Source organism: Canis lupus, chromosome 6, assembly GCF_048164855.1.
Source record: "Canis lupus baileyi chromosome 6, mCanLup2.hap1, whole genome shotgun sequence".
Lineage (NCBI taxonomy): Eukaryota > Metazoa > Chordata > Mammalia > Carnivora > Canidae > Canis > Canis lupus.
In genome coordinates, this window is record NC_132843.1 from 31,866,860 (window position 1) to 31,887,604 (window position 20,745).

Below are 20,745 nucleotides of genomic sequence, written 5' to 3' on the forward strand. Positions count from 1 at the left end.
GAAAGCAAGAGTCAGATGCTTAACTGATGTAGCCACCCAGGTGCCCCTGAATTCCTATTTCTTCTTGGTTTGGCCCTTCTCTACACCTCTTCCATGATTTCTTATTACCTTCTCTTTTCGTATGCTGAATTCTCTAACCCTACGGAATGTCTTCCATTTTCTCAATTGGATTATATTTTCTCTGAAACTTCTAGCTCTTGCACATGCCAACTACAGTTCAAGGAACATGCTTCTTTTTCTCCTTTTATCTGAGTGATTCCTATCTTACTCAACCTCTACCTCTCAGCTTCAGTTTATTTCCTCAAGAAATTGTTCTCTCATCCTCCAAGTTTGTGTTAGGTACCCCTTCCATCCATCCTCATAAGATCTTTCACTTTTCCTGGCATAGCATTAATGAAACTTCATATTCCAAGTGGCCATTTAATTGTGTGTATTCTTTATTTTGCTGTAAACCTTAAAGGTGTGAGTGTGGCTAGCCCATTCATAATCCTATCCCCAAAGTCTAATCCAGTGACTGAAACACAGAAGGGGTTATAAACGTTTGTTGAATGCATTAATGAGGAATGTATTTTGTCTAGTCCACAGATGAAATGAGGAAGCATAACTGGGCAATAAACTGTGGGAAAACATGTGGGATTAAAGTGTTGATAGGATGGGCAATGGAGGACAAAATTAACATTTTTTCCACCACTGTATTTTTCCATGTGCTAGTAACTAATTACATATGTGGTGAAAATTCCTTACAGTTATGATGATCTCTGCTATGTCACAATTTACATCACCATCTCAAAATGCTGAATAAAAGCATAATGTAGACAATGAAAAATAATTCTTCAACTGTACCCCATTTCCTGTTGTGAAGGAACACTTCAACGAAGCTTACCTTCTCAACTGCTGGTAAAATAGCATCACATTTGTGCCAGGTTGGAGCAGAATGAAACCCACACATCACTAAATTTGTGAGCCCAGTCCTCATCCTCAATATGAGTCAATAAAGTTAGAAAGTCTTTCACTTCAGAATACAAAACACCTCATTGCACATTTCATATTCCATATTTCTAGACTAACTTATTAGAGATGCATATACCATTTGCTGTTGCTTTGTGACACTGGCAAATGCTTTTAAATCTTCTAAATGTTTTTTTAAAATGTGTGAAATGTGTTCTTTTCAAGGACGTGAAAGTGAACTGAGGCCAAGTGGCAGTGGGTGTATTGGCTATAAATCTACTCAATACATAAATATATGCATATTGAATTTTTCATCACTAGGCCAACTATAAAATATCTACCTTGTTGAATGTGTTATTTGTAATGTGCAAAGTTCACACTGCTAAGAGAAGCATAACTTTTGCATTCTTATTTTGTTCTGTGACATGCAAAAGCGAGTTTATTTTTCCTAAAACATAAAACTAGACTTTTGTGAATATTATACCACATAAGGTTAAGAGCTAGGTATATATAGAATATTTTGACTATTTAAGAATAGATTTTGGTACATTATTTTATGTCAATTATGAAGATTTTTTTTTAATTTTTCAGCATGCTTGGAGTATATCAAATTATATTGTTCATTTAATCATCTGAATGACTGTAATAGATATGGTGATTATTTTTTAACAAATTTAATGTAAAAATTATCTATCTGTACATGCTATACATTACATCTACACTCCCCTTCATATATGTCTGTATAAATGCTAAAATTTGTTATATTTAGACATTTTATTAGACAAACTGGTCTACTATGGTTATTTGCCACTTGACTCCTTATAAAAAAGAAAAAAAAGGCTCTTATTTCAGTTAAGCAGATCTCCAAGAAGTTATCTCCTTTTAAATAAGTAAAAAGATAAAAAATCAGTGAGGACAGCACTGTCCTTTGGAGAATGGACCTTGCCTTCAGGTTTTTGTAATCTACAACTGATTTAATAAGATTTATTCTTTTCATGATTTATGAAACACTACTTGTAGTTGAGAAATAATTCAGCATTATTCTGGACAGGATATGAAGAATGACTTTTTTTAGCCTTTAAAAGAAGCCTATTCTGCTATTCTTTTAGGCAGAGAAATAAGACTGCTAATCTTAGGCACTATTTCTCTGCAGATGGTGCTGGTCAGATCTTGTTCCTTTGGATGAAAATGTGAATTTTATACCTTTATTATAGTAAAAAGATTGAGCTGCAACTTAAAAAGGAGTATATGTTCCTAGGTAAATGGCAAACTGTTTGACTTTACTCTGGACTGCAGTACTTGCTGGAAGCAGTTTTTTTCATAGCTGGATATGAAAAATAAGAAAGACTCAAAATGCATAAATTGTAGCAGATGCTTCCTTAACTTACCCTGGTGAAATAATTTTGATGGGTGGTTATGAATTTGTAAGTAATGTTTACTTCTGAAATGCCATAATTGCTTTTGGAACTATTTGAGGCATTTTGAATTGTATCTGTTTTCATTGTAATATGGAATTGTATTGCCATTTTATGAAGTGGCATCTTTTTGATGCATGGAAGTTCTGGATACATTTGTTATCCATCATGAGGAAACCAGATAAGTAAATATTACAACTATAACTGAAATGCTTCTTTTTTACATGAATAAATGAAAACCATTTTGAATTTGAAGGCAGAAACACTCTATCTGCAGACTGACAAATTGCATATTTGTTTGGTTTCAAAAAACTGGTGTCTGGCTTCTATACTGTGACTGAGAGAAATGTCTGTCTCCTGCATGACAGAGCCTCTGAGATGGAGGAGCTCTGCTCTTCGTGGAGGTAGAAGAGGTCAACTGAATGGACCATAACGAAAAAGGGTCCTTGTCTATATAATTACTTTTGAATGGAGTAAGAACACAGTCTTTCCATATGATATGTGGTAGCTTATCTATATACTACACTCCCAAACCCCTCTCAGTTTCTATAAACATTTACTTAACACATAACTTTGTGTAAAATATTAAGCATTAGTTTGCTGTTAAGATCTTTGATCATTCATAATTTATAATTATGTCATCAATCTACCTTTAACATAACCCCGAAACACTGACCATATAGAGTAGTATACATGTGTTTTAATCTAAAGATTAAACAGACAGATCTGGATTTCTAAATAGCTAAAAGAGCACAACTGGCCTTTGGAGAAAGAACTACCTCGTGGAAAACTGGTCAAGCGATTCAAAAGAATAATCAGGTGTTTAGCTTCTGACATGTACTAGAAGTAAGAGCTTTTCTGGGAGGCACACTTCAAATTAATTACAAGATATGAATTATATCCAGTATAATGACTTGTTCTTGTTAAGGAATGTTTAGAAGATATACAAAACAAGTCATATAATGCAGACATTTTTATTGTCAGGTAAGATGCGGATCAGATAGATGACTGCCCACAGGGTTATTTAGAGCAAACGTGATGGAATACATTTGAAGATAGAGAGACCATCTATATCAGTACTTCTCAAATTTCAGTGTGGATATAAATCTCCTGGGGAACTTTAATAAAATCCAAACTCTGATTAAGGATTTCTTGGTGGGACCCAAAATTATGTAATTCCAGCAAGCTCTCAGTGACGCCAATGGCACTGGACTACTGACCACACTTAGAGAAGCAAGGTAAAATAACGTTACAAAGAACCCAGTGAGTAGTGAAAAATGAATTAAGGGAATCTGACATAGAAACTTTGTTCCATTTTCTTTGCTACAATTCCAGTGTTTATCCACAGTCATAATTTATCTCTGTATTGATGACAATATCAAATCCTTATTCTTCAAGTGCAATGGCATCTTTGTTTTACTTCCTCTTAGGTATGCCTTTATTCATTCATACAAAAACATAACATTTAAAAAAATTTCATTACCATTTTCAAAAGGAAGATCAAGGAACTTATTACAAACTATATAGCCAGTAAAAATAATCTAGCATCCAGACACAATACTAGAGAATCATTAAAGAGCTGGCTTGCAAGTGCCTAAGAAAAGGCAGCCACAAAAGCAGGTCCCCCTGAGCATTTACTAAGCAAATGTCATATTCCAGTAGCCTACTTTCTTTGGCAGTAGACGTAATAGGTCTAGATTTCCACAAGACATTTGACAATTTCTCCATCATTGAATTTAAGAATAACATGTAAAAATATAAATTAAATACAATTATTATTTGAAAAACCGTATCAAAATGAGGCTGATTAACCAATTGAGGTACACTGGGTAGAAGTTTCTAAAATTAGACTACTGGGTTATGTCTGTTCAATTTTATTTAAAGTTTTGCTAATGTATTAGATTATGATTATAATAAAGAAGATATTGGGATCAAAAATTTTTATGGCATTGAGCTGTGAGAAAGAGCAAAGATATCAACAGGCTAAAGTAACAAGTCCTGCATTGAACCTATGTATAAATAACACCAATTATTGCTTTTGTCTAATAGTCCCTAAGGTCAATAATAAATTTTAATACGTTAACACATAACAAATGCATAACTAATGAGAAAAAATGATCAGGTTCTCAGACAGGTCTTTGTCTTCTAAAATCTAAAAACTATTCTTTATACGGAGAGGGAATATTAAAGAGCTGAGCTGAAGCTTGTTCATGAAGTGCAGATATTAGTGACAGATAGACAAAAGAGGGAAGAGACAGTGCTTGTTTAAATTAGGTAAAATTAAAAAGAATATACTGAGGAAGGCTGTAGAATCAAAAATGTGCATGGACTCTAGAAACAAGCAAGAGACTATTTACGAAGAGGTGTAAGGGTACACTGGAGTGAAACAAAACAGCATCTTGAAAAATTATAATATTCTCACATGTTTAATATCACTTTATAGATTTTACTTTCTATGAAGAAGTGAATTATTTTCAAATACAGCTTATATATATTTTTTGTTTTTACAAACTCATAATGTAAATCTTCAATAAAAGAATGAGAAACTAAGTGAATAAATGACACAGCTTTTTTTTTTTTTTCTTGAAGAGGTGCTTGTTAGACAGTAGAAGAGAATTCTTTAGTATTTCAGTCTCAGGGTTAAGGGCAGGGGCTTGTAGTTCAGGAATCTCTTGCCTCACCATCCCCAGATCTGGAGATCTTCATCCCTCTGTTCACACTTGCCTGAGCCTTTTGACTTATTCCAATTTTTCTCCATATCCTCACTGGTCCCATCTTGGCTTTCTTTGTTGAATATAAAGTAAACTGGATTAGGAGAACTGAGAATGTGTGTGAGTGTGTGTGCACGCGCACACGCGCACACGCACGCACACACATGCCTTCAGAGTGAAGTACAGCTTCGAAGTCACAGATGGCACATTAGAAAAAAGAAATATAGTAAAATGAGTAAAATATATTCTCATTCACAATTTCCTAGAGGCCCCTTGGTTGTTAATTGAAACTTTTGTCTACTTTATTGAACAATAAAAGTGGCAGCAACTACTCCCAGGTGTCCTTCAGTATTAAAAAGAGGATAAAGGGTTTCTGGCAAAGGTGACAGAAATTAATGCGGTGAGCCCAGCTATCAAACATTCTGATATGTGAATTGCCTGATATTTCTATAATGCTGTCTTATGATTGGAAATGTTATTGCTTCTATTGAATCAATAGAAAATGTTAAAGCTCCACAGAACCCCAATTACAAACTAAAGCTGGAAGGTTAACATCTGGGAGCAGCAGAGATAGAAACAATCTCTATTGTCATACCTTCCTGACAAGTAAATGTCAGAAACATAACGCCTTCGCCTGGTCTCAGCACGGAGCACATGTAAAAGAGTGATTGTAAGGCTGCCTCAAGTCAAATCGCCTGTCATCTCAGCTTTGACATGGAATTACTTTTGTTTTATGCATCTATTAACCTTGAACTATCAGTATTTGTTTTAATGTTCCAGGCTGAAGTGACCTAAGTGTTCTTCTCTCGTGCAGAAGAGCTCTGTAAAAGGACAGAGCATATGGCCCAGGTTGGGACTGGTCTTTATGGAAAGGCAGAGTGAATGCATCAAAAAGGACCATCTTTCTCCCAAATGGTAATACCCTTTTCTGAAGTCCACCTTTCAAAAGGCAGTTCCTTCGTGTTTTATACAGTTCTTCTGTCCCTTAGAGTCCCTAGAGGAAATGTAAACATCACACATTATGGAGAGGATCCCATATGATCAGTGATGATACAGTAATCGCATCATGTATTCAGAAGGGGTCCTTAATATAGTCAGTAGGAGAGGGGGCAGAAAGAAGAGGTCTCAGTTTCTCATGGTAGAAGATGAGGCAGAGAAAGAGATTAAGTATCTTGACTTTGATCTGAATTCTGATGTCTTCACATATCATATCTCTTTTCATTCTTCTCAGACCTTATGTATTAAATGCTTTATATCTCCCACATTACCTTGTCTAGCATCCTTTAAAGAATAGCCATTTCATGTACCTTTTTATTATTATACTTGATAAGTAGGGCAGTTTTATAACTGGTTCCAGGCCTTCTGTTCTAGTGCCTTTTATCATTGCTCCTATTGTTCTTGTTGTTGAATCCTGAGACAACTTCAGTTTCATCTGATTCATGGTACCAAATTATGAAGTAAGACTTTTTTTTGCATTTTTTTAAATCCACCATGGTGCATTTGGTGCATCCGATTCTAATTCTGGGTTCCAGAAACCCTGTTTTGCCCTTGATTTAACACTTCACATACTCAAAAGCATATCTTGAGCACATTTTGCTCAAAGTTTATTGTCAGGGATAAGCCTAATTTGGGGGTGGGAGGTTAGTCTTCATTTTTAAATTTTTTTTTAGGTCTGACTTCTTCACCTGGACTTTTGGGTTGGATGCAACCCAATATTCCTATGGATAAAGTTATGCAGTGGGAAGTTTTATCTGAACTAGATCCTATTTTCAACACATAAACTCTCTATAACAACCAGAAAAAAAAAATGAGTTTTTCTTAATGCAGTCCCATCAACTTTTTATTAAGTCCACTTATCTACCTTTAATATTTGAATTCTCAGCTCATTTGCAAAAAGGGATGACTAACATATTTTGCCTTTCCTGGTTTAGGACCCCATCTTTATTCAGTTCCTGAAGTTCTGCTTCATTACTCATGATGGCAGCTCTCTTGTTCTCATCAACCACAAATTCTGAGCACCAGAGTGCCAGGGCATATGATCATTCTCTTAAATAGCAAGCATTTATATGGCATATACTATGTGCCAGCCACTGCTATCAGCACTCAACACCTATTATTTCATCGGCCTTCCATAAGAATCTTATGGGACAGAGAGTCTTATGGTCCCCATTTTATAGATGAAAAACTGAAGCACAAACATGTGAAGTCTGAAGTCTTAGAATTAATAAGAGGTAGAAGCTAGGTTGAACCTAGTCTGTTTCAGAAACTGTAATTTTGATATTCTGCTACACTGCTACCCCATTAGCCACCCAAGGAGCTTCAGGTTTAAAAAAAAAAAAAGGTAAAGTAGTTATTGAACACTTAGCATAAACTGGACTCTTCAAGAATTTTATATTAATGTTTTATTTAATGTTCACAAATCTTATTTTACAAGTATAAAATGAAGTGAAATTATTAGCACCTGGACACACAGTTACTAAAACTGATTCCAAAGCCCAAGACCTTTTTGATCTAAGTGAAGAGTCAGTATATTAATATAGATTTAAAAAAATGACGTTTGTTGGTGTACTCATTAGTGATGCTATGTGACATCACTAATAGAGATTATGTACTAAAGCAATTTAGGATATTTGCCCTAAAACCTAGATAAGTAAGCAAAGCCATAGCAGCCTTTCCCAACAAACTTCATTCCTGGATACCATGACACAAGTCCTTGCTGACTCTTTACTTTAATAAGCCTCCATTTCCAGGAATGATTAATTTTATAGGAAAGGTAAGCATTGCATGGAAAGAGAAGGGAGTTTTTAAGACAATTGCATTGAAAAATATGGCATCTCAAAGTCAAATTAGAGATGTGTTTAGTAAGCTCAATTTTATAAAAACAGATTTCAGCATTCATATTGTGACAATATATTTTAGAGTCTTGATTGCCCTATAATCAGACCCTATATTTATATTTCTTTTTTTCCTTTGTGAGAATACCAGCTTTTGTGAAATGTTTCAGATGAGCTCAATTCTAACAGCAAGGTGGCTGACACCAACCTCTACTGAACCACAGCAACATAAAAATCAAATTGTAAGTGATTTCATTTTTCTATGAACAACTATAAAAATACTGTCCATCAGTCTGGAAAAATACTGTCTTGGTGAAATAATGCCTGTGGCCCAGAAATGAATAATTACTGTAGCATTTATTCAGCAAAATTCTCCTTGAAGTTAGTAAAGTTTACATTGAAGCAAACTGGAGAACTACATCTGATCATGACAATATTTCTCTGTTTCAAGCAAGGGGATGTTTAGGAAGATGTGTACTGCCAAGAGTAACTGGATGAGTGTATCACCAGATGAGGCAATTTTAAGACCTGATGGCTGGTGTAAATGTAAAAAGACACAGTGTTACTTATATCACAAAGCTCTAATTCACATTTATGCCAGCAGACTCATGCACAAAATTGCTTATTTTCTCCATTATACCAGTGGGCCTTGGGAATCAAAGAACTCTAAGTCTTGTGGGCAAGCTTATGAAAACTCAGAATTCCAAACAGTTTGAGGAAAATTGTTTTCCGTGGAAGTCACAGTGAAATAAATGCATTGCTTATCTGTTTTCTCTCTTCTAATTCAAGTAGAGCACTGATTGTGAGGTAAAGTATTGCCAGATGATCAAGTTAAAATCCATTAAATTTGTGTTCAAGCTATGTAAAATATATACAAGTATATGTACAAGTGTGGATGTGCATTTATGTATCTGTATACACACACACACACACAAGAGAGAGAGAAAGAGAGAGAAAGAGAGACACCACATAGGTGTCTCTGTGGGGTAGTAGATGTAGGAATGTTCGTTACTTAGACTCAACTGCCTCCGAAACCTGCTTTAAAAAAAAAAACAAAAAAAAAACCTCTGCTTTTTAATTAGGGGACAAAGGCATACACATGAACAATCAGAGGACACTACAAAATAATATGTAGCTGCATTATATATATATATATTATATTATATTATATATATAATTATATATATAAGTGTATTGCAGTATATATATATATATATACAGGCCTCTTTCTTTGGCGTCCCACACATTCTTACATACACATGAAATGGAAGTGTATTGCAGTATATATATATATATATATATATATATATATATATATATACAGGCAAAGACTTCCTATTTCAGAAATTCATAAAAAGTATCTGATCCAAAGCCTTGGATAATAAGATGTGTGACACAAAAGCCCAGCCAATTATTATTCCTACCTCTGTGCTTCTTTGCACAGTATATGACACCCCTACCAGTATAATAGTTGCTTAGGAAGAAAAGAAAAGCCTAATTACATAAAAGTAATTGTTTAATTTATTCATTAAACCAATATTTATCAGTTATTGATAAAAAGGTGAGGGAGATTTTTAAAAAATGAATACTGCACAATCTCTTCCCTCAAAAAGCTTACATTTTAGTGGTAGAGACAGACAAGGAACTAGAATCCAGTGTCCAATACATGTACATTGTCTCAAGCACAGATTGCTACATTATTTAAATACAAACTTTGCACTAGATACATCTGATCTCCACATGAACATTATGTTTATAAAAATAACAACAATAAAAGAATAAAATGAAGACCCAAGAGAATAGGGCTTTGCAGCATCATTTCTACTGTGAGACATCTAGCCTTTGTGGAATATCCTCATGCAAAAGATTTAGGGAGGACTGAACTTCTGTGTTATAAGAAACACAACAACAACAACAACAACAAAAGAATTCTTTAAATAATGCCTTGCTTATTGTAATATGACAAGCTTGGCTCAACAATATAACAGCCAAGAAATGAGACACTAGATAACAATTGGATGAATGATGGTATCATGTTCTCTCCTTGAATACACAACTTTGTAACAGTTAATGTTACTAAGGTTCATTCCTTAATAAGTCATACATGGCTTTTTCTTTCCTTTTCAATCTCTAATATTGTAATTTAAACTTCACATCTGTTTGCCTTTGTTTTCTCTGGGAGAGCTCTTTGATAACAAGTTCTGTTTAATGTTATTTGGAGTTTTATTCAGATCATAATTACAACCCAACTTCTGAGAATGCACATGCAAAAATATCCTGATATATCAAGGACTAAAAGAGATCTAGATACAAAACCCAATTTTGCCAAGTATAAACCTGTGACTGTGGCCAGGAGATGATGTAAACCTCAGTTTCTTCATGTGTTTAATGAGGAATACAATATCCACCCAATAAAGATTTTGTGAAGATTACACAGAATGACATCTGTAAAAAATCCCAGTAAAACGTTTTGCCCAAGAAATGATAGGCCTCTTTCTTTGGCGTCCCACACATTCTTACATACACATGAAATGGAAGTGTATTGCAGTAAAGGTCACCAACTTCTGACACACATGCTGGGCAGTACTCCATCCCGGGGTGTCATACACCAAGAACACAAAGTGAGCGATACCCTCTGGAATTGTGAAGCAATAACCCTGAATAGGGCTTGTTGGATTCTGAATTATTGAAATCAGCAATGGTCATTTAAATGGCAGAACTGGAGCTTGGTCTAGTGATATGAACAACAAGTTGGCATATTTTCATTTATATAAGGCCCACTGACAGCAAATCATACACCTTGTGTATTATCAGTGCCATGCACTACTATAGTGGTTTAGAACAAAACCTCCATTTTGATGAGATGCGGCTAGATGGGGTCAGTTTTTGTCATAAATTCCTTCTTATATTTTATCCCTTCAGCAATTACACATAAATAATTTCCTGGCGCTTTAAATCTTACTATCTTCTCTTCCTATTCCTAAACACATGTTATATACATTCCTTTCTTCTCTAAGGCTTTTGTGTCACACGTATTGTTATCCAAGGCTTTGGGTCAGATACTTTTTATGAATTTCCAAAATCAGAAGTCTGTGCCTATATATATATATCCCTTTCTCTCTATTTATGCTATTTTCCGACTGATATATATTCTTTCACATCTCTGTTTTTTTCTCAAGTCTTTCAGGCTTTCAAAGACCAGCTCATTTACAAACTCCAATCTCATTGGGTGCCTTCTTCCTTCTCATAGAAGCCTTAGAGAGCTTCAACCTTGATGGAGTCACAAAACTCTCTTTTAAAACATAATCATTAAACAGAAGAAGCCTTCTCATCCTACAGTACAAAATCTTATTATACACACCCTTCCTGGGGGGGGGGGGGATCAGCTTCTCTACATTAAAAAAAAAAAAAAAGCAAAAAGAGAATGGTAAAATAAGAACAAAGGAAGGAAAACATATACCCTGTCTATCCCACTAAAGGCAAGTAAGTATCTTAAGCATCTCCAAAAACTAGCACAGGAGTTGGCACAAAGTATTTTTATTAGGATATGTAAAAACATATAATCATCAAAATCAGGTATGGAAGAAAACTTGCAGACAAAAACTTGAAATCAGACTTGAATTATGACTCAAGGCCATCATACTAGTTTGTGTCAATGAGTAAATATATTTCATTGATTATGATAATGCCTAGTTTATGTGCTACTTTGTTAAACTAGAAAGTCTTTAAGGGTAAAAGGGCCTTGACATCAACTTCTAACTTTCCTACGGCAATTAATCCAACTATATATATACCATAGACATATAGTGGTCCTTGCACAAGTTCATGTTGAAAGAATGAAAGGAAAATCTGATCTTATATATTGTTTCATTCTTTACCATAAAATTTATATATGTCATCTTGAAAATATGAACGGAGCTTAATATGAAATGTTACAACTTGATTATAGGTATCAGACTTTGTTAAATTATTTCTTACTCTTGAATATCTAGATAAAATGAAAATGCTAGTGGCAGGCAGAAAAATTATGACATCTAAAATTCATTTTCTATGTATTGTCATATTTATTGCCATTTTCAATGAATGTAATTATTTTTAAATAGCTTACACCATTTCCATATGCATCATTGCTGAAATGCAGAAAAAACAGCTAGCATCATTCAAGGATGGCCTTGGGTACAATTTAAGTAGGAAAAATATGTCACTGGCCATCTTTCAAAATTCCCTTTCCATGCTCCTTTAATCCTTCCAGAAATAGCCCTTTGTTCACATCTAGCACCTGTTAGGTGCTTAATGGCTGTTTGAAAACCAGTCCAATACTTAGTAATGCCATTCACCTGAACATGATCTCCACCATGGGGCAACTAAGGTGCTGTGTTCCACAGGGGCAGTGAGTTAACCTCAAGTCAAAACAGAACCATCTGCTCTACTGTCCTGCCAAACTAGAAACTGGGACATTAAGAAGTTTTCCCTATTGAAAACTCATTATAAACACTTGTCTCCAGATTCAAATCTGTATCAAGAGATCTTAGGAGCTAGAAAGCAGCTTGAAAATTCTAGAGATTCCATAAACCAGTTTAAAGAAAAGATTTTTTTTATTATAGATATTACTACATCTATATCCCAGTGGCTTTAAACTTTAACAATTACCAAAACTGAGCTCACTCTGAAAACATGAATAATATTCCTATGATTGAAAGCAACCAAGGCTTATAGTAACTTTAAGGGCTATTAAGCAAGTTCCTATATGAATCCAGAGAGTGAATTGTATAAGCATTTAGAATGTGCTGATGATAAAGGGATTCATAAAAGTTGTTATGCTGATTTTATGTTGATGGATGTTTGAATATAAGGTGAGTTATTAACCAGAGGCAAGTGAAACTAATGTTTAAGTGTTATGATATATGTGTAATTGAAAGTGAGTTTTCTTGGCAAAATGGGGAGCACAGTGAAACAGAAAGAATGAGTGAGTTCCAATAAAGATAATAATAGAGATAAATCCATTTGCAATGCCAGTACAAGTAGCCAAGTTTCCCATAAAGCCAAGAATGTTAACCCTTAAAGGAATCTCATCCAAAAATATTTGAAGTGTTATATAGATTTAGGTGGATGGCATTCAATTACACTTCTTATCTGCACAGTCTTCTTTCTTCCTATTCACCATGTGTCTTTTCCACTCTTTGCAATCTGTGTCTTCTCGCTTGCCTCCTTTTCCTGCTGCATATTAGTAAAACTACTGAGTAGGTCATTTACCTTTTATTTGAATGCTGTCCTAATTACTAAAAAACCAGAGTTCTGTATCTATACTATGGCAATTTTCTTAGCATTTGGACACTAAAAGCTTAATCCAATGGCCCCACAATAGAACCTTGGACCTAACAATAGTTGAAAAGTAGAGACACAAAGATCTATGGACACATTTCTCATCCTCTTCTTCTGTTTCCTTCCTTCATGGTCTTGTTCCCTTTACTGTAAACTTTCACTTCATCACAATACCAGAAAAGGGAGTAGGGAAGAACTGCCCACCTGACGATAGATATCCAAAAAGACATTTTATTTAGACTTACTCTTCTATGCTGGTCATAGTGGTGCTGTCCACACTCATCATTCACATTTTCTAAGTACTTTTCACGTTATTATCCTATTCACCTAATCTGTGCAAGTCAATATACATAATTTTGCTCCACCACTCCCACCCTTGCTTTTATGATTAGAAAAATAAATATCAAAGCTGCAGAGGGTATTTTTCTCCTTCTTTCATATTTCATGCTCAAATAATCTAGTATTAAAAAAGACTAAGGGAGTTATTTTTTTAACAATTTGAGCAAGGCTTGATGAAATAAGTGCGGTAATCAATGAACTCACAAAAACACTGAGATAGTGCTGTTTTTATTGGTTGGTTAGTTGGTTAAAGCCAAGTAAGCCTGTACTAAGAGAGAAGAAAAAGAAAATCTTAAATGCACTAACACTTGAAAGTAACTTCAAAACATGTTACAGAGAAAGCAGAATCAATGGATCTCTCTCACGAAGGTATATTTACTCTCAATTTACACTGTGGAAAAAATGTGAGGCCAGGATATCGAAAGTCTTTCAGCATTTAACCAGTTTAAACCCCCCAAGTTAAAAACAACATATGGAATCTAAAAAACAAAACAAATGAATAAACAAACAAAAAACCAAAATCAGTCCTATAAATACAGAAAACAAACCGATAGTTGCCAGAGGGAAGGAAGGTAAGAAGAAGCGCAAAATGAGTGAAGGGGAGTGGAAAAAACAAGCTTCCAGTTATGGAATGAATTAGCCATGGGAGTAAAAGGCACAGTAGAGGGAATGTAGCCAATGATATTGTAGGACTGAAAAGGAACTATTTCAGGCTTTTATACACCCTGGATGAATACTTAAAATGCAGTTGGTATTTGTAAGGAGTTTAGGACCAAACACTAATATTTTGTTGAGGTTGAACGGCAGCATGGTGTGGGATAGGCAGCCATTTCAGCCTCAGAAGAACCAAGTGATGTTCTAGCTCCACCATTTAATATTTGTAAGGCTTTAGAAAATTCCTTCTGTGAATCTCAGTTTCCTCATCTAAAGTCTCCAAATAGCTTTCTTTTCCTGCCTATCACCCACCCAAGTTGTTCTAAAGATAAATTTTTAAAGTTTGTGTTTTGTTTTGCCTTATTAATTTTTTTGATCTTATTGAAAAATAGGAAGCAAGGCATTATTACCATCAATGCACATGTGCTTTGCTTTATAATATCTTAGATTTATTCATATGTTTTTGGTCTCTTAAAAATTCAAAACATAACTTCAGGCTACAATGGCTCAAAAATTGTTTATTTTCAGGAAATGGAAAAGGCATACACTTAGAAGTCATAAAAAAATAGAGATGGGATGGGACAGAAAAGAAAGTACCTGAGGTCTTCTGGTAGCTGAAGAAAAACCATGCCTTGTGTTTGTACTATGTGAATGTAGCAAAGCAGAACTGTAAAGAGAAGCCTCTGTTTCATGCTTAAGGTATCAATTTGAGTTGATAAGAGAGATAAAGGCTTGGTCCAAATTGACACACTTTCAAAACCTCATCCTGAGTCTTTTCTAATCAACCCAACAATCTCTTGTCCTTAAATAGCATTTTATCTAGAGTCTAATGGTCACTCAGGGCAAAATTATCTGGTCAAGAACAGAAGCTATGAAGACTATGTCTGGTCCAGAGTAGATAAGGCCTAATGTATACCTTACAAAAACAACTAACAATAAAGGTAAAAGGGGGGATCAACAACCCATGACCTTTTGCCCTAAATGACTTTAAGTAGTGACTTTACAAGGTTTTACTTTTAGTGAATTGATATTTGTAAAGTAGGTTTCATGAGGAGCACCAGACTTAAGAATGCCCATTGAAAGCTGTATTAACTCTTCAAGCTACCCTAGTCAAGAACTATATGCTGGTGAAGGAGCTATGACATAACAGGTGGTAGACTAATAGAATGTTGGGGAAAGTATACTATGTTTTTCAACAGACACTGTAAAAAGAATCTGACTACTCTGGTACATTTCAGTGAGAAAGTCCTCTCATTTTCCTATATTTCTGGATCCACTGTTAATCATTTTTATTCTACCCAGAGCAGAATGACCTTAAATAGACTAGGGGGAAAAAAGTACCATATTTTTGCTAGCAAAACTGAGAGTAAAAAACCCTTTAATTAAGAGAACAGACTGTGCTAGTAATAAATTTAGCTCAGACTAACTATTGTTCTCCCTGAGAATTACTGGGCTGTCGGTAAGCTTGTGTGGGCACATATGTAGGCTTCAGGGTTATGCCAAAGCTGGTATCCATCAGAGATCTTATTCAAAGATTTCTTCACCATGGGACTAAAACAGTGGCCAATTTAAGGTCAACTGCTATTGTTATAGTTCCAACAAATTCAAATGTTTATCATAACAGTGTTATTTGAAAACAGCATATAGCCAGTCATGGCTTGAAGTAAGTGAGCAGTCGATAGTAGAATTAAATTCTTTTCACTGCAGGTGTTTTATTGCTATTATCTTTATCAGCCTCATCACCATCATTATCATCATAATCATCAAGCTTTTACTATGTCCTGATCTAGTGAAGATAAAAGAAGAGTAAGTAACATCCTCTGCCTCTGAAGAGTCTATAATTCATTTTGATGAGATAGCACATATGCATAGAAGACCCAGGAATAATTCTATATAGAATGGTATCAAACAAAATACATAGTTTATAGAAGAACTATCACTGGGAACTGAAGCTAGCAATGGTCAAGCTTACATTCATCATTTATGCATCCAACGAACAATATTTACTTACTTTTATCAGTTAGAAATGTTTTGCTGAAATTAATGGAAAATACATGATTGGTTAAAATAAATAGGATTTTTGTTATTCTCCCATAATAAGAACCAATCGTAGGTCTAAGTATGCCATTAAAACTCTGATTCTATCAGTCACCATATTTTTTCTGGGTTGGCTTCAGTCTCACAACTACTACCTCTTATTAACTAGATACTGCTGTAGATCCTGATAGAACATCTGCAATCAAGGCAGGGTGAAGTAGTAGGAGTCGTGGAATAGTAGATCTTCAACAGTGAGTACATGAGAATGAAATAAGGAAGGGACAAAGGTGGAAAAGAGATGGAAAAAAAAGAAGATAAGGAACTTAGAACAGGAGTTAAAAGAGAATTATTTCAGCCAGCTGGGCAGTATAAGCAAAACATTAGATGGAAAATAACAATGATGTGTTTAAGATAAGTTAGAAGGAATGTCTACTGCACAACAGGAGTATTATAGGATACCAACTTACGTAAAATTATTTCTATATTCCACTTTATATAAGTGGCACATCTGTGATCTCCAGTTGAAGACTACTAGGTAAAGATGAAAATAAAATGAATGGTTCAACTATGAGAACGAACCACATCTAAGGAGATTTTAGAATTTGATTTAAGGATAGAGTCAGGGGTGGCAGGCAGGCAGGCAGCAGTTAGAAATACATAGGTTTCAAAATAAAAACTGGGCACCTGGGTGGCTCAGTTGATTAAGTGTCTGCCTTCAGCTCAGGTCATGAGTGCCAGGTCGCGAGATGAAGCCCCTTGTCCGGCTCCCTGCTCTGTGGGAGTCTGCTTCTCCCTCTCCCTTCTCCTCTCCCCGACTTGTGCTCTCTCTCATGCTCTCTCAAATAAATAAAAATCTCTAAATAATAACAATAGTTAAAAAAATAATAAAAAACCCAACATACCACATAGATTTCAAGATTCAAAGTAAATAATGGGATGAGAATCCCATTCTCATAAGAAATACTAAAGTCCCAGAGGTCAAGCCAAGGCATATTGATGAGGGGTGATCAGGAATCTGATTAGAGTTTTCACAATCAAAAGAGTTTAAGAAGGGGATCCCGGGGTGGCGCAGCAGTTTGGCGCCTGCCTTTGGCCCAGGGCGCGATCCTGGAGACCCGGGATCGAGTCCCACGTCGGGCTCCCGGTGCATGAAGCCTGCTTCTCCCTCTACCTGTGTCTCTGCCTCTCTCTCTCTCTCTCTCTCTCTGTGTGACTATCATAAATAAATAAAAATTTTTAAAAAAAAAGTTTAAGAATAAGTCATTTTTACCTACTCAAAAAATATATTTTTTAAGCCCATTATCTGTAGGTGAAGGTAAGAGCAGCATATTACCTGACTAGAACTGTCTCAGTAAGTACAGTGTGACATGGACAGATTCTAATATAACCTATAGAATTTAGTCAGCAAAACTGTTCTCTAGGTTTGTTTGTCTGCTTTTTAATTTAGAGTCAGACAATATGTTCAGTCTAAATTCATTTTCAAATGGGCCTAATTATTCTCCACCTTATGCCTTATCTTATTTTGAACAAATCTTCTTGGCTCACTTTATACATTTATAGAATCTGCTAGAAATCCTAGACAGAGGAGTATATATTAAGGCTTATATGAAATCGGTTCTACTCAACCATATCTAATAATTCACTAGTGTCTAGTAATGCTTTTCTCTGTTCTATAGAGATGCAGTGACTTTTCATTCAGTCATTTCTTGAAATCTGTTAGAAATTGAGGGTATTAAAAATATGTATTACTTTTGTTCAATGGCTAAGATGTTTTCCTTAGTCATCCCAGTCCTCTTCTACCTTCAAAGACACACACACACATACATACAGAAATCTCATTGCTACCCTTATAGTGTAAGCAGGCAATTTTTCATTATGTACTCAAAATCTTAGATTACTTACTTGTCAAAGTCCACTGCAAGGCATCTTCTGAACTTCAGTAGAAAAACACTTCATTGCCTCTATAAAAGAACTTTTCCATACCTTACCAGAATATCCTCTATGGTGGTTAGCCTGCTTCTGAGATTCAAACCTGTCAGTAAACACCATTTCATACTGACATATCCAATGGAGGTTATAATTTTTCTTTTCTCACACAGAAAAGATCTCCTAGATGGAAAAAAATAATCACACAATTTTCTTCTTTATTCTAGAACTGTGTCAGTTTTAGTTTCATAATTATATTTCTGTTAGTCACAGTAGCCTAACTTTATTTATTTTGTTACAGTACGGTTCCAGACATTCTAAGAAAATCTCCAGGGGAAAAAAGTTTCAATAAAAGCCATGGGACAGTCAAGTGTGTTTATGTTTTTCTTATCTTTGATTACCACATATGGACAACATATATTAGCTCTCTTACTGAAAATTATGTCCCCTTCACCTGGCAAATTAAACCGGAAAAAACTTTTATAAGAGAACAAAGAACTAGGTGAAAGTTAAAGGTAAAAAAGCATCCTCCATTCTAGTTCTAAAACAGTGCGGTATTAGTCACAGTCCATTCAACCTACCACATTTACTGTAGGCCAACTCCAAGTCTGGAATTTCTAATAAATCTAATTCAAGTTACAGAGGAAGAACCTTCTAGACTTTAAACCTCTCTGTATACTATAAAAGATTCATAATCAGATATGAGCTTCTCTGTTATTGTTAACTGAACTTTTGTTATTGTTTTAGGAAGGGAAGAAAGTATTTTTTTTAACTTCAGAACAGAAGACCTGAGACAGGGAGCTGCTTTTTCCATTACCATGTAATAGCACTGGGAAACTTGTTTAAGGGCATGTATGTGCTTGATGATAGTTAAGAGATAGGATAACTATAACCAAGCAAACAGATGTCCTTCCACATCCTGTGTTACTTGAAGGTGTAATACTTTCCCCTGGGTATAGGATAGTAGGGACTTCTTCCCTAAGGCATGAAAGAAAAATAGGTGCCATAAAGTAGTCAGTTAATTTGTACTGACCAGCTACCATATGATCAACTGTGTTCCATAGTTCAAGATATATGAGACGTAGGTAGGGAGCGGGGATGAAGGTAGATACATGAAGTAATGAGAGGGGGAAAAAACAATGTAAAATGAAGTTATCAGAGTGCTTGAGCTTAACTAAATCATATAATGGAATGGCATGAGCACAATCATCTTTTAGCAGAGATCTTTGGAAATTCTATCATGAAATTTAACTTCCACTCCTATCCCATTTAGTCATCCTACTCAAAACCCACTAAATCCAACCTCAAGCAAAGAGGGCTGAAAGTAAATATATCAACAATCAGTCTGAGCTGAGTTTCATAAAAAGAAAAAAAAATGTCCTCATTGTTAATTAATTCACAGCATGAATCAAATATAGACAGTATGTTCCCCTACAATGTATTTTTTAATATTATTTACTGACAAAATGGTCATGTTTTGGAGATAGTTGCTCTGGAATGGGCACTGCATTCAGTGTTTTTTTACATGTGTTATTTCACTTACTTTTGATTTCTATAAGGTAGTTTATTGTAGTTGAAAAAATAGCATCAGGCGATAAAGTAACAAGTCCAAGTTCATACAGTAAATAAGTGAATAGAATGATTCTGAATCCAGACTTGTCTGACTCTAACTCATGTGTAAATGACTATATTCTGCACCACTCTAAAACAATTAAAATGGTTCTAATTCTGTAATTATATTTATGGTAACACAAATTTATATATAACAATAATATTAGGATACTGGCTCTTTTCATTTTGTCAGTAGTTAAAGCCTAAAGTGTGAAAATAAAACTTTATCTACTAATACAATTTTCTGAATCTAAGGGTTTCATCCAGAAACTAACTGCCCAAAAATGTAGGTTAAGATTAAGAGGGTATATCATGATATCTTTCAAACCCAGGCATTTTCCTATTATCTGTCTATCCATTCATCCATTTATTTCAACATTCATTTCTCATTATGATCCTATGTCTTAAACTCTGTGCATAGAGTAACTCCTAGATTTTTTTTTCTTAGAAGAATTTTGATCCTAGGAAAAAAAAAATTGCCCCCAAAGCCAAAATCACATGCAAATAGCATATTTCTCTAAAGAAACTGGCAATACAGCTTCACAGAGTTTAGGGAATTAACATTTCAGAGTTGCGTCCTTTCTCTGAGGCTAATTACACTGATAAATACCTGAGATTAAGATCCACACTTCGCTTCTTTCTGCCCCTTCTCATCTGCTCCTTCACAAATAGAAAGTTAGTCCAAATAGAAATAAGATTTGAGGGATCTGCTCTATTGTCATGTTAACTTCCAGTTACAATTTTTAGCCAAAGTTTCCTCATGAATGAGAATCTGCCCAATAAAGTAGTATAAAGTATAAATATTTTCATTTTTCTTTTTCTGTCTCTTAATCACCTTTCTCTCATTAAAAAGACTTCATCTTTCCTTTTTTTTTTTTAAGATTTCATTTTTCTGTTGTCCTATCACACACTGCAATGCTTCTAAATGTCAAGCAGAGATAACGGTCA

General features: G+C 34.8%; 1 long non-coding RNA gene across 4 annotated transcripts in view; it reads right to left on the reverse strand.

Moving 5' to 3' along the window:
• The window catches only part of LOC140635180 (uncharacterized), a 315,137-nt gene that overhangs the window by 209,430 nt on the left and 84,962 nt on the right, over positions 1 to 20,745 (reverse strand). For 3 of the 4 annotated variants that reach the window (XR_012032523.1, XR_012032521.1, XR_012032522.1), the window contains exon 2: positions 18,163 to 18,369. The exons of the other annotated variant lie outside the window; for it this stretch is intronic. This is a non-coding gene — a long non-coding RNA (uncharacterized lncRNA). The remainder of the gene's footprint in view (positions 1 to 18,162; positions 18,370 to 20,745) is intronic. 4 annotated transcript variants of the gene reach the window in all.